We start from the raw sequence: 13,879 nt of genomic DNA on the forward strand, positions 1-13,879 counted from the left end.
CATGGCCTCACACTGGTTTTGTGTATATGTCCTTAATTATGATCCCTTCTATTGATATTTTGCTGATTATTTTAATCAAGAATCAGTGTTGGGTTTGTAAATGCCTTTTCCTCACCAATTATATAATCATGTTCTTTTTCCCTTTGTTTCATTTATATGGTGATTTATCGTGGTGTATTCTTTTTCTAATGTTGAACCATGCTTGCATCCACCACTGACACTGTGTCAATTCTGACTTATAGTGACCCTATAGGACAGAGTTGAACTGCCTCATATGGTTTCCAAGCTATAAATCTTTACAGAAGCAAACTGCCTGATCTTTCTCCCATAGAGCAGCAGGGAGTTTGAACCCATCAATCTTTTAGTTAGTAGCCCAATGCTTTAACCACAGTGCCACCAGAGCACCTCACACATAGTATGAGTCCCATTTGGTCATGATATATATATACATTTTTTTTTTTGGCATGTTTTTGGACTATTGGCAAGTATTTTGTTAAGAATTTTTGTGTCAATGTTCATGAGGGATATTAGTTTATAATTTTCTTTTTTAGTGATGCCTTTGCCCGGTTTTGGTATCAGGGTTATGCTTCACAGAATTAGTTTGGGGGTATTCCATCTTTTTCTATGTTCTGGAATAGTGAAGAGAATTGGTGTCAGCTCTTCTTTGAATGTTTGGTAGACTTTGCTGGTGAAAGCCATCTGGGCCAAGACTTCAAGACTTTTGTTTTTATTGAGAGGTTTTTTTTTTTTAATGACCTGTTTAATTTCTTCTTCTTTTTTTTTAATGACCTGTTTAATTTCTTCTTCTTTTTTTTAATGACCTGTTCAATTTCTTCTTTGTGATGGTCTGTTCAAATTTTCTACCTCAAATTGTGTTAGTTTTTGTAGGTAGTGTGTTTCTAGAAATTTGTCCATTTCTTCTAGGTTTTAAAATTCGTTGAAGTACAGTTCTTCATAGTATTCTATTATTATCTTTTTTATTTTAGTAGGTTCTGTTGTGACATCACCTATTTCATTTCTTATTCACATTACTCACATCTTTTCCTTCTTTGTTAAAGTTGCCAGTGGTTTATCAATTTTATTAATCCTTTTTAAAGAACCAACTTCTAATGTTATTTATTGTTGTGATTTTTCTGTTTTGTTTCATTTATTTCTGCTTGAATCTTTATCATTTCCTTTCCTTTGGAGACTGTTGGCATTTTTTGCTGTTCTTTTTTAATTGTTGAAGATGTTGGATTAAGGTTTTGATTTTGATTCTTCCTTCTTTTTTGATGGGTGCATTTATTGCTGTAAATTGTCCTCTGACCACTGCTTTTGTTGTCTCCCAAAGATTTTGGTATGTTGTTTTTTATTCTCATTTGATTCAAGGAATTTTTTTATTTCATTGTTTTAATTTCTTCTATTACCTAGTAGTCTGGTGGTACAGTGCTTAAGGCACTTGACTGGTAACCAAAAGGCTAGTAGTTCAAACTACCAGTCACTCCTCAGAAGGAAAGTTGGGCAATCTACTCCTGTAGTGATACTCCCTTGGAAACCCAAGGAAGGGTCGCTATGAGTCAGATCTAACCTGATGGCAGTGAGGGTTTTGAGGTTATTACCCAGTAGTTTTAAACCAATGTGTTTTGCAGTTTCCATTAGCTAATTTTTCTCTTGATTTTCCTGTTGATTTCTAATTTTTATACCATTGTAGTCTGAGAAGGTGCTTTTTAGTATTTTGAGGTATTTAAATTTATTGAGGCTTGCTTTGTAGCCTAACATATGGTCTATTCTGGAGAATGTTCCACAAGCATTGGAAGACAATGTATATTGTATCATTGTTGGGTGGAGTGTATACATCTATGGGGTCCATTTGGTTGATTGTGCTATTTAGATCTTCTCTATCTTTGTTGAGTTTCTTTCTAGTTGTTATGTCCTTCATTGAAAGTGGTATATTAAACTCTTCTACTAGTATTGTGGAGTTGTCCATTTTGCTTTTCAATTCTGTTAAAGTTTGATTTATATATTTTAAGGTTTTTCATTGGGCACATAGATGTTTACTATGGTTATGTTCTCTGGTTCAACTGACACTTAATCATTATATAATGTCCTTCCTTGTAGCTTTTGCTAGTTTTTGCCTTAAAGTCTATTTTATCAGAAATAAATATCGTCACTTTCACTGTTTCTTGTTTGCCATTTGATAAATCTATATATCTCCATCCTTTTATTTTTAGCTTATTTTTATCTTTGTGTCTACAGTGTGTATCTTGTAGACAGCATATTTGTGGGCCATGCTTTTTTAACCATTCCACTACTGTCAGTCTCTTAACTGGTGTATTTAATCCATGTGCACTCAGTGTAATTCAGTGTAATTATCTATAGGTATGAATTTGCTGCTGTCATTTTGCTGTATTTTTTCTATTGTGTGGTTCCTTTGCTCAATATATTTTTCTGCACTGAGTTAATTTTGTTTATGGATTTTCTTATCATTTCCTTCATTGCTTTTATTTCAGTATTTATTTATTTTTTCTTTCATTGAGAAAGTTTTTAATTTTCTTTGAGGTTACCTTGTAATTTATTATTATGTTGCCAAGTTTAAAACTATCTGTTCTACTTGTATATCATCTTGACTTCCTCTCTATTTGGGAGTTCTATAACTACATCATTTATTCCCTCTTTTTTGCTTTGTAGTTATTTATAAATAGGCATCTCTGGTTCAGAGATTCAAGATTTTCAGTCTTGTAGGTTTATTTTATTTTTGATGCTACCATATCTGGATTGATTTCCAGGTGACATTGTCATGTGTCTTAATCTATAGCTGTTGTCTGCTGTTGTTGGTTCTCTGTCCAAAGGACTCCCTTTAACATTTCTTGTAAGGTTGGTCTGGTTTTTGCAAATTTTATTAATTTCTGTTTATTGGGAATATAGTAATTTCACCATCATATTTGAGGGACAAATTTGCTGGATATATAATTCTTGGTTTATAATTTTTTTCTTTCAGGGTTTTATATATGTCATCCCATTGCCTTCTTGCCTTCTGCTGAGAAATTAGAGCTTAGTTTTATTAGTTCTGCTTTGTAGCTTTTGTTTTTCCTGACCTGCTTTCAGGATTCTTTGTCTTTGGTTTTGGAAAGTTTGATTGTGGTATGTCTTGGTGGTTTTCTTTTGGGGTCTATCATATTTGGGATTCATTGAGCTTCTTGAATGCATATCTTCTCATCTTTCGTGATATTAGGGATGTTTTTTTCAAATAAATCTTTGACGATTTCCTCTGTGCTCTTTTTCTGGGGGGAGGTTCTCTTCTTGTTGTAGAATTCCTATCACACATAAGTTATTCTTCCTGGTAGTGTTCTACATAATTATTAGGCGTTCTTAATTTTTGCCATTCTTTTTTCTGATTCCTTCTCTGGCAGATTCTTATTAAGGGATTTGCCATCAATCTTGTTAATTCTTTGTTCCATTGGTTCAATTCTACTCCTTTGTCCTCATAATGTGTTATCTATTTCTGAAATTTTACTCTTAATCTTCTGAATTTCTATTTGTTGTGTTCGTATGGTTTCTAATTTCCATTTATTTTGCCAATTTCTTCTTGGATTGTTTTGGAATCATTCTGGAGTTTTGTGTTTTCCTTAAACTTTCTCTTAATCCATTGAAGGTACCTAAATATAATTCTTGGAATTCCTTATCTGATAGTTACAATAGCATTTATTCCTCCAGATTGTTTGGCCTTGTATTTTGGTCACTTGTTTGAGCTATCTTGTCCTATTTTGTGTGTATGATTTCAAGCTGTCTGTTGTCCCTGAGATACTGTGCTGATATTAATTTTTCAATTGTATGTTGGTTTGCTTCACCCTGATTTTTTGTTTTGCTTTGTTTTAATATAGGTGGGCAACCAGGTGGGTATGTTACTCTAGTTGCTAGTTTGGCAGCACTGACAAGCTCACCATTGTCTTTGGATGAATTTGGTAGTAGGTGGGAGAGTGGGTGCAAGTCTCCAATCATTGATCATGCAAAGCAGCTGAAAGTAGGTTGGCCAGGGTGTTTGCCACCATCTGTCATCAATCCAATGATATTAGAGCAGGTGGTGGCATTTTCCCAGTGGTTGGGGCAGCAGGTGTTGTAGGTATGGCTGTGTAGGGTCACTGGCTCCCAACTGCTCAGTAAAGATAGAAAAAAAGAAAAAAGGGAAAGGGAGGGGAGAAAAAAAAGACAGGGAGAGGTAAAGAGGGGCGGTCTAAGAAGACAGAAAAAAAAGGAGAAAAACAAACAGAAAAGCACAAATATGGTCCTAGCTACCAAACATAGCTGTGGTGGAAATGTGGTACTCTGCTCTGTGGGAGTGTGCACCTCTAAATACAGAGGGTCAAAGTGGTGCCACTGAATGGAGAAGGTAAAGTGTGAGGCACTCACTCAGCTGGATCAAAAAAAAAAAAAAAAAAGGAAGAAAAGGCAGAGGGAAGAGTAATAAAATAGGGGGAAAAAACAGGGGGAAAGATGGAAAACTGATCAGGGAAAAAAGAAAAAGAAAAAAATGACACAAGTGATAACCACTGAACACAGCTGCAGCAGGAATGTGGGGCTCACTCCAGGGAAGCTCACACTGCTATTCACAGAGGGGTGTGGGAAGGCACTGTTGACTTCGTGGGTGTGGTGGGCACCTGCTCTATGGGATAAAAAAAATAAAAGAGAGAGAGTAAGGGGAAGAAATAAAGAAAAGAAAGAAGAGGAAAACAAGTGAATATGTGGGAAGAACTAAGAAGGAAAAAAGAAAAACATAGAAATTAAAAAAGCAGCACAGTACTGGCAAAAGTGCAAGCCACCAAACACAGCAGTGTAGAAATGCAGTATTTGTTCAGTGGAAGGTGTGTGGAGGATGCTATAAACTGTGTGAAGAGTGGTGAAGGGGGGGTGGTCCTGCTTTTCTGGCAAGGAAAGAGGAAGGAAAAAAAGGGGGGCAGAAATGGAAGAACTAAGCAGACAGATGAAAAAAAAAAAAAAAACAGAAAAACTGCAGCCAACCACTGGCTGTGGGGGGAGTTTGACCAGCCATTGGATGGTGGAAGGGAGTGGGGGCAGCACATCTGGTTACTGGGAGATAGTGTACAGTACAAGGGAGGTCACACCTCTCTGGTTGCCTCATCACCAGTGTGGGTGCTGGGGTAGTCCTGGAAAGTGGAGCTGGTTATTTGGCTCCTGCTCCAATCAGATGCTGCTTGCAATAACTCAAATGGCTATGCTGTGCTAAGTGGCAGTTTACCAGTCCTTGTTCACTGTTTCTGTTAGGTCTCTTCCTCTCATCAGTATTTGATCTACTTCTTTTCTTTCCTTTTAAGCTCTGTGATCCAGGATTGTCATCTATAGCTATTTCCCATGTTTTCTTAAGTCTTTGTTATAGATGGTCAGGATAATGTATCTGCCTAGTACACCATCTTGTGTATTCCCTTCAGATGTAGTTTAATTCCTGTGAATTCCACCTGTGTATAGTGGCTGTTTATATTGTTGAAAAAGATATTCAAAATGAATAAGTGGTTGGTCTTGCAAAATTGTATCATGCAATCTCTGGCATCATTTCTATCATCAAAGTCATATTTCCCAACTACCAATCCTTTATTTCCAACTTTTGCATTTCAATCACCAGTAATTATCAAAGGATTCTGATATCATGTTGGATCAATTTCAGACTGCAGAAGTTGATTAAAATCTTCAATTTTCTTCATCTTTGGCATTAGTAGTGGGTGTGTAAATTTAAATAGTCATTTTTTTTTCATGAAAAGCATGAGCTTGCTTTACAGATCAGAATTACCATAATCATAAAGCCAAAGTCATTCATACCCATTTTCATCTTCTAAGATAGGGCCTCCAAGAAACAGGCAACTAAGCTATGGTTAATTCACTGCCCTTTAACACTGGTATCTTCATTCCCAAGATGTCTTAAGTTTTTTAGTGCTGCTATAAAAGAAATGTCACAAACAGATGGTTTTAAAGAACAAAAATTTATTTTCTCACAGTTTGGTAGACTGGAAGTCCAAATTCAGTTTGCTGACTATAGTGGGGAGAAGACCTTGTAGCGCAATGGTCAAGCTTTTGGCTGCTAACTGAAAGGTCATCAGTTTGAACCACCAGCAGCTCTGCCAAAGACAGATATGACAGTCTGCTTCCATAAAGATTACAGTCCTGAAAACCCCTTAGGGTCATCCTACCCCGTCCCATAGGGTTGTTATGAGTCGGAATTGACTTGATGGCAAATGATTTGGTTTTGACGGCTCTAGGGCATGGCTCTCTGTCTTACCCCCATCTGTGCTTCCCTGCTTCTATGCCTAATCTTCTCTTTTTTATATCTCAAAAGTGAGAAGGTTTAAGACATATCCCACACTGGTATGACCTCCTTAACATAATGAAGAAAACCATATTCCCAAATGAGATAACACCCATATGTGTGTTGTTATTGGGTGCCCTTAAGTGGATTTTCAACATATAGTGACCTAGTGTGACAGAGAAGAACTGTTCCATAGGCTTTCCCAGGCTGTAATCTTTATGGGAGCAGACTTCCAGGTCTTTCTCACATGTAGCCTCTGGGTGGGTTTGATCCACCAATCTTTCAGTTAGCAGCCGAGGGCTTAAACATTGCACCACCCAGCTCTTACAGGGGTTAAGATTTACAAGGCACAATTTTGGAGGGATATGATTCATTGTATTACATGAGGTTACAAAGAAACAACAACAAAATAGAGACGATAGTGACTGGGGATCTTTAATGGAAAAAAAAAGTGAAATTATTTTGTAACTTGTTCATTCAAAATATCTCATATTTTCTTCCCACAGAGGAAGAATTTAGATCAACTAGTCTGTAGACAAGAAAAGATAAATATCAGGCTATGTCAGAAAAAACAAAGTCTTTGGACTGCTGGTTTTCTGGAAGGCAGAGAAACAAGCCAAGCTATGACATTCCTGGAGTCCCTGAGTAGCACAAATAGCTAAGTGCTCACCTGGTGGCTGAAAGAGATAGTTCAAACCCCCAAGAGATGTCTCAGAAGACAGGCCTAGATATCTAATTCCAAAGGTCACACCCTTGAGAACCCTGTGGAGCAGTTCTGTTCCCCAACATGGAATGTCTACAAATCACAGTCGACTCCACAGCAACTAACAACGTGATACTCCCAACATTGCCCAAGAGTAACTCAAATTAATGTCTTTAATGAATGATGAGAAACTTTGATGGAAAGCAAGTATTTAAAACAAGACTTCCTAGAGGAAAGAAAGGAAAAGTATTTTATTCTGGCCCAATAAATAAATATTCATAAGGATTTCAGATACTGATTTCTGATAACAACTGAAGGGTGTGGAAGATGTGAGTTGATAAGATATATTTGTCACTATGATTGAGTCACCACAAAGAAAGGATTTTCAGTGTGACCACAGGACTTTGAAAAACAATAGACCTTGCACAGAGACAAAAGTTGTTTTAGTGGTTACCAGGGTATGGGAGACAGAGGTTATGAAGACTTATTGCTAAAAGGGTGGTGGGTTTGTTTGGAATGACTTAAAAAAAAAAAAAAAAACTTTTGAAAATGGATAGTGGATGGTAGTACAACACAGGGAATGTAATTAATTTCAAAGAATTGTACACTTAATAATTAGTAAGATGGCAAAGTTTGTTACATATGTTTCATCACAATTAAGTAAAAATAACAAAACAATAGATCTGCTTTCTAATCCCAGGCAAGAAAAAATCCCACACTTTTCTGAACATGAAAGATTAAAGTTTCTAGCAGATACAGGGTTAGGAAGAGTATGTAAAAACTCTGAAGAAGCTCAGTTGATATCATGTGAATCTACATCTAGAATACCAATCATTCTCAATTTCCTATCTCATTATCCAAATTGCAAGGTGAAGTGTCTATGAAGAGAATCTCCACAATTATGGTGAAGTGTAGCTTCCAGAAACTGCTGATTCATTCTGTGAATACAAAGATACTCCTTGGAAACGCAAGGAGGGGTCGCTATGAGTTGGGTCCAACTCGATGACACATAACAACAACAAAGTAGCCCTGGTGCAGGAGCCCTGGTGGTGCAAATGGTTAAGCGGTTGGCTGCTAACCAAACCCACTAACCAGGTCGATGGAAGAATGACCTGGCAATCTGCTTCCCTAAAGATTGCAGCCAACACAGACAATGGTCCTACAGTATATTTGTATGTTCTGTAAGAATTCCCAGGTATATAGTAGAGCTGACAAGGGACAAGGTTGTAGTCACTTCTTGGTCACAGCCAGCTTCCCAGAGGGACTGAGTAGTTGCACCTGGGGGCTCGGGACCATAGTCGCAGGGGACATCAAGCTCAATTGGCATAACATACTACACAAAACATTGTTCCACCTCCTACTTTGGCGAGTAGTGACTGGGATCTTAAAAGCTTGCAAGCAGCCATCTAGATGCGACAATGGGTCTCTCCTCATACAGAGCAAAGAAGAATGAAGCAAACCAAAGATTCATGGAAACAATTAGTCCAAGCAACTGGTACACCATGCAGTCCATAGCCTATGAAACCAGAAGATGCGCAGACTATGAGACCAGAAGAACTAGATGATACCCAGCTATCACTGTCAACTACTCAGAGGGGGATCTATGTAGGAGATCCTGGATAGAGAGGGAGGACAATGTGGAACAAAACTCAAAATCATTTGGGGAAAAAAAAAGTGGGGGACCACATTTGTGGGTCTGATAGAACCTAGTAGAACCACTGAGACTATGGCCCCTAGCTGCCCTCCAGGTCTGGAATGGAACCCACACCAGTGGCTTCCAGCCAAACAAAAGACAGGCATATGACTTGAGCATTTACCTCAATCTTTGGAGGGAACCATCATGGGAGAAAGAAGGGTTGTTTATGCACAGGGAGACAGCTCAGTGGGCAGGAGTGCATGGAGGGAAGGACACAGGGAAGAAGTAACTATCAGGAGGAAGTGGGAGGGGAGCTGTTGCATTGTAGTAAATTATAGTCAATGTCATGAGACAAAGTTATATGAACTACTGTATGGAAAGTGAATTTGCTCTGTAAACTTTCACCCAACTCACAATTTAAAAAAAAAAAAAAAAAAAAGATTGCAGCCAACAAAACCCTATGGAGAAGTTTTAGTCTGTCACATGGGGTCCATATATGTAGGAATTGACTTAAGCACACAACAACAAGATACTTGAAAGTAGCAGTTTAAATAGACATGTACACCAACAGCACTATTCACAATCACCTTTGACTAGTAAGTTTTATTTAAAGAGATTCCTCCTTCACCTACTTAAGGCTGAGCTGCATCGAGTGCTGTCTTATCTCATCATAGTGATATGGAATATTTATGGGCAAAAGGGAGTCTTAGATGGAAGATGGCATTGCTGTTAAATCTGACATGCTCTAGAAGAGATATACTAGAGGGCAACCAGAATGGCTGTTTGATGGTTAGCCTGAAAAACCACTGCAAAGTCCTTCCTCCCAAAATTATCTTGATATCAATGACATTGTTCCTTCTGGCTGGTATACAGCCAAAAAACCAAGCCAGTTGTTATTGAGTCAATTCTGAAGCATGGAAACCCCAGGTGTTATAGAGTAGAACTGTATTCCATGGAGTTTTCTTGGCTGTGAACTTTCAAAAGCAGATTGACAAGCATTTCTTCCAAGGCACCTCTGGGTAGGTTCAAACTGCTAACCTTTTGGTTAATAATTGAACACTTAACTGGTTGCATCACCCAGGGATATATTCTGGCTGGAACAAAGATCTCTTAATCAGAAGATACATATTGCCTTCCTTCCATGCCTTCAGGTAGTGGACAGCTAATGTAAATCCAGTCTGCAGTTTAGGTGGAACAAAAGAACTTGAAATCCAAGACAGATTTAAGGCATTTTAAAAATTACCTCACAGACAATACTTTCACCCCAAGACTGCCCATGTTATTATTAACTTCAGGGAAAATCCAACCCACAATACTCGTAATTTAAAGTCAACTAATCTTAAGGATTTACTCATTGCATTTAGAACTTGATAAAAATAAATAAAAGTATATAAACATGCAGGTTAAGAAAGGAACTCAGGTAGTATAGTGGTTAAGGCATTTGGATGCTAACCAGAAGGGTGGCAGTTCAAACCCACCAGCCACTCCATGGAAGAAAGAATGGGAAACTTGCTTCCATAAAGATTTACAGCCTTGGAAGCTCAATGGTGGTTGCTATGAGTCAGAATCAACTCCATGGCTGTGAGGGTTTTTTGTTGTTGTTGTTGTTGTTTGTTTTTTTTCCTTTAGGGTAGGAGCAATTACAGGGAAACACCCAAATCACTGTGTCACTTGCTTTGTTTCTCTGTCCAAATCTCTCTCCAAATTAATGGCTAGAGCACGGCTGAAAAGACAGGGAGCCATGGGACCTATCCCAATCCCAATGATAGATGTCTGGTTAAAGGGAGGCACTCAGTCTTCCTCAGGGAAAGCTGAATTCGGGCATCAACATTCTAGTTATTTAGCCACAAGTGCAGAACTTGAAGGTCCTGTAAACAAGCTAAGATGTTGATTTCTTTTTGGAATGGATGCAGTAACACCATGTGTGTATGTATGTGCATCTAAGAGAAAGAAAGAAGATCTCAAAGCTTTCCTGTTGCAACAGGAAAAGTATCATTAGAGTCCCCTAAGATAGCTCTGGCAGTATAGTGCCTAAGGCATTTGACTGTTAACTAGAAGGCTGGAGGTTCAAACCCACCAGCCACTCCTTGGAAGGAAGGTTGGGCAATCTACATCCGTAGTGATACTGCCTCGGAAACTCAGGAGGGGTCACTATGAGTCAGGTCCTACTCGAAGGCGCATAACAACAACAACAACAAAATAAAACCCATTTTTATCTGAGTTTTCTTAAAAGGTAGTTGCTTGCCACCAAGGGATATCTGTCCTAGTGCTGTATTCTCCATGTATCCTTTTATTGCGATTTGCATTTTCTTGCATTAAACCATACCTTTTGTTATCATAAGATTATATTTCAACAAAAACCCCATTCTTGCATATGCTCCAAGCTCCAAATGGTTCTGTGACCATTTTACTACACAAATTACAAGGCTAGAAATCCCATTCCCAGTTTACAAGAGTTTGTAACAAAAGAGTGTTGAAGTCAAACTTCTCTATAGTAAAAGAAGCGGAAAAGAACTGTTACGAATCCATTGGGAAAATGATTCTGATGTCCAAGCCCTCTCACAAATATTCTTTAGTCCCTCTCCCTCACACCTTTCTCAAGCTTCTGGACTCTATGATGACTCTGTTTTCTTTTGTCAGTCATTTGGGAAGTTATGAAGCTTTTCCTGGATGTTGGAGATAGGAAATAGCAATCAACTGGAATCTTTGACTCCAAAACAATAAAACTGTGAAGAGCTCACTTCCCTTCACTCTTTCCTATGGAAATGAAAATAGTACACAATTAAGTACATCAATGGCAGAGGACAAATAACAATGACCACAATAAGCAAATGCAGCTGAGATTGTTCTTTATTATGCTTAGTTCTCTATGTTTGAGAAAAAACAAAAATCCTATTGCTAAGAACTCTTGTTAGAATTCAGCAGATATATATGGTTCTTCTTTGTAAAGATAGTTCCTGAAAGACACTTTCTTGTATGATATTTAACTATTGTGGTCTGGAAGCCCCTTTTTCAGGTATTTTCCACACACATATACTCAAGCCGACAAAAGCTGGCCATGTTCGCTGCTGAATGTTCAGCATGTTACAATACTCTTGTACTTATTTTGCCATTGCCAGGTGGCCCTTAAAACTGTAACAGGATCTTAAATAGTATTTTTACTAGGGTTGCTAGACAAAATACAGAACACCCAGTTAACCTCAATTTCAGATACACGATGAATATTGCATAGGACATTCTTAGAAGAGTTGCTTTATTTGCTAAATCTGGAAACCCTAATATCTTCTGTTGTCTCAAAATTTTAATTGAAATCCTGAAGCCGAAAACATGGGGTTATGAAAACCTTAACATCTGAAAGGAATCCCTGAGTGATCCAAACAGTTAATGTGTTTGTCTTCTAACAAAAAGGTTAGAGGTTCGAGTTCACCCAGAAGAGGCTCAAAAGAAAACCTCCTGATCTATTTCCAGAAAATCAACCACTGAAAACCCTATGAGGTAAGATGGTTCTACTCTGACACGTACGGAGTTGCTATTAGTCAGAAATCAACTCAATGTCAACTGGTTAAACACCCAAAAAGAACAGTTAGATATACTCTTCACTTTAGTTTGGTTTCTGCCTCAGCCTTTGTGTTTGGAGCTCCTTAACTCTCCATCTATTCTATAGACTCTTATCACACTAATCTTTCTAATTCCAAAACTCCACTTTCACCATCCATCATGGGCTATCACCTAAAACTCTTTCAAGGTGGGGTCACGTCATGTTCATCTCTGTTTCTGCAGAGCTTAAGAACACATAGAAGATGTTCAATAAATTTTCACTGAGATAAAATAATTGCCCTTGGCTTTTTCCTTCAATTCCATTCCTTTCCTGGCTTTTGAGAGTTTTCATAATCAAGACTCAGCTGGATCACCTTATTTTTCATTTCCTCACAAGAGTCTACACATTTATTAAGCTTTTGTTCTTGCTTATTTCCCATATGTGCTCTACGCATTTTACCTCTGCTCATGCTAATGTAGAATCCCTTCTTGGCTCCATGAAATTTTACTCAAACTTTACTTAAGATCCAGTTCAAGCCCTTTAAGGACATCATTTAATCATTTCAGCTAATGCTATCTCTGTTCTATGAACTTCATGGTTAGAAGTTAGAGTATAGAAAAGAAAAGTTATTTAACTTCAGGTAAGATGGAGGACTAGGCAGACAAGTGACACAGACCCTATTCAATAAAGAAAAGAAAAACCAATTGACAGAGATGCAGAAGATAATCCTGGAGCCCTGAGCTTTGAATGAAACTATACAAAAGTAGATTAGGCACCAAATAGTGGAAAAACCTGAACAAAAGCAGTTGAGTACAGAGATGGTTGGAGCTGTGGATTGTCAGCTACTCTGATGGAACCAACAGCCTGAATATTTCCAAGTGTTGTTGGGACCTGAGAATTGACCTAAAGATCAGCCCTGGTCAGCAAGGACTGCAGGGATGACTGTGCTGGTGGCCTATAACTGGGAAGGGAAACATCAAGGAGGGAGACAACCTGAGCTGTTGACTTTCTGCAGTCCAGAGGGAGCAGACATTTTGATCGTTTATACGTGGCAGCCATTTTGGATATTTAAAGTGATCGAGGGCTCAGCCATATTGAATCTTTACAAGTGGCAAGCATTTTGGATTTTAAAGTCATAGCATTCTCATTCAGATTCCAGGGACATAAGAATAGGCTCTGTTTGCCAAGGTTGGCAGGGACATATGAGAGGGTGACAACAGGAAAGGAGACAGGTGGTGAGTATATAAGTGCTGTCAACTAGTGAATAGAGGAGCACAGCACAGTACCCTGCTTGTGTACATAACATACAAAGAAAATGAAAGTCGTGGGCAAGTCACTCCAACATACAATCACCAATTAAATATAAACAGAAAAATGTCACAATGCCTCGGAGACAACAGACCATCACAGTCCACACAAAGAAACAAGATAAAGCAGGAGAAACAAGGGACCAGGATACAGACCCAAAACATCCCTGAGGAAGATGCAGCATTGAAACTCACTGATAAGAAATTCAAAAGAATTATATTTAGGTATCTTCAAAGGACTGAGAGACAGATCAAGGAAAACACAGACAAAACCCTTAAAGAATTTTGGAAGAAAATACAAGAACAAAATGACAAAATAAATGAAAAATTAGAAATGATTCAAAATCTACAGATAGAAATTCAGAAGATTAATAATAAATTGTCAGAAGTAGATTACACATTG

This window comes from Orycteropus afer, unplaced genomic scaffold (genome assembly GCF_000298275.1).
Source record: "Orycteropus afer afer isolate SDZICR_OR568_19922 unplaced genomic scaffold, OryAfe1.0 scaffold00218, whole genome shotgun sequence".
Classification (NCBI taxonomy): domain Eukaryota; kingdom Metazoa; phylum Chordata; class Mammalia; order Tubulidentata; family Orycteropodidae; genus Orycteropus; species Orycteropus afer.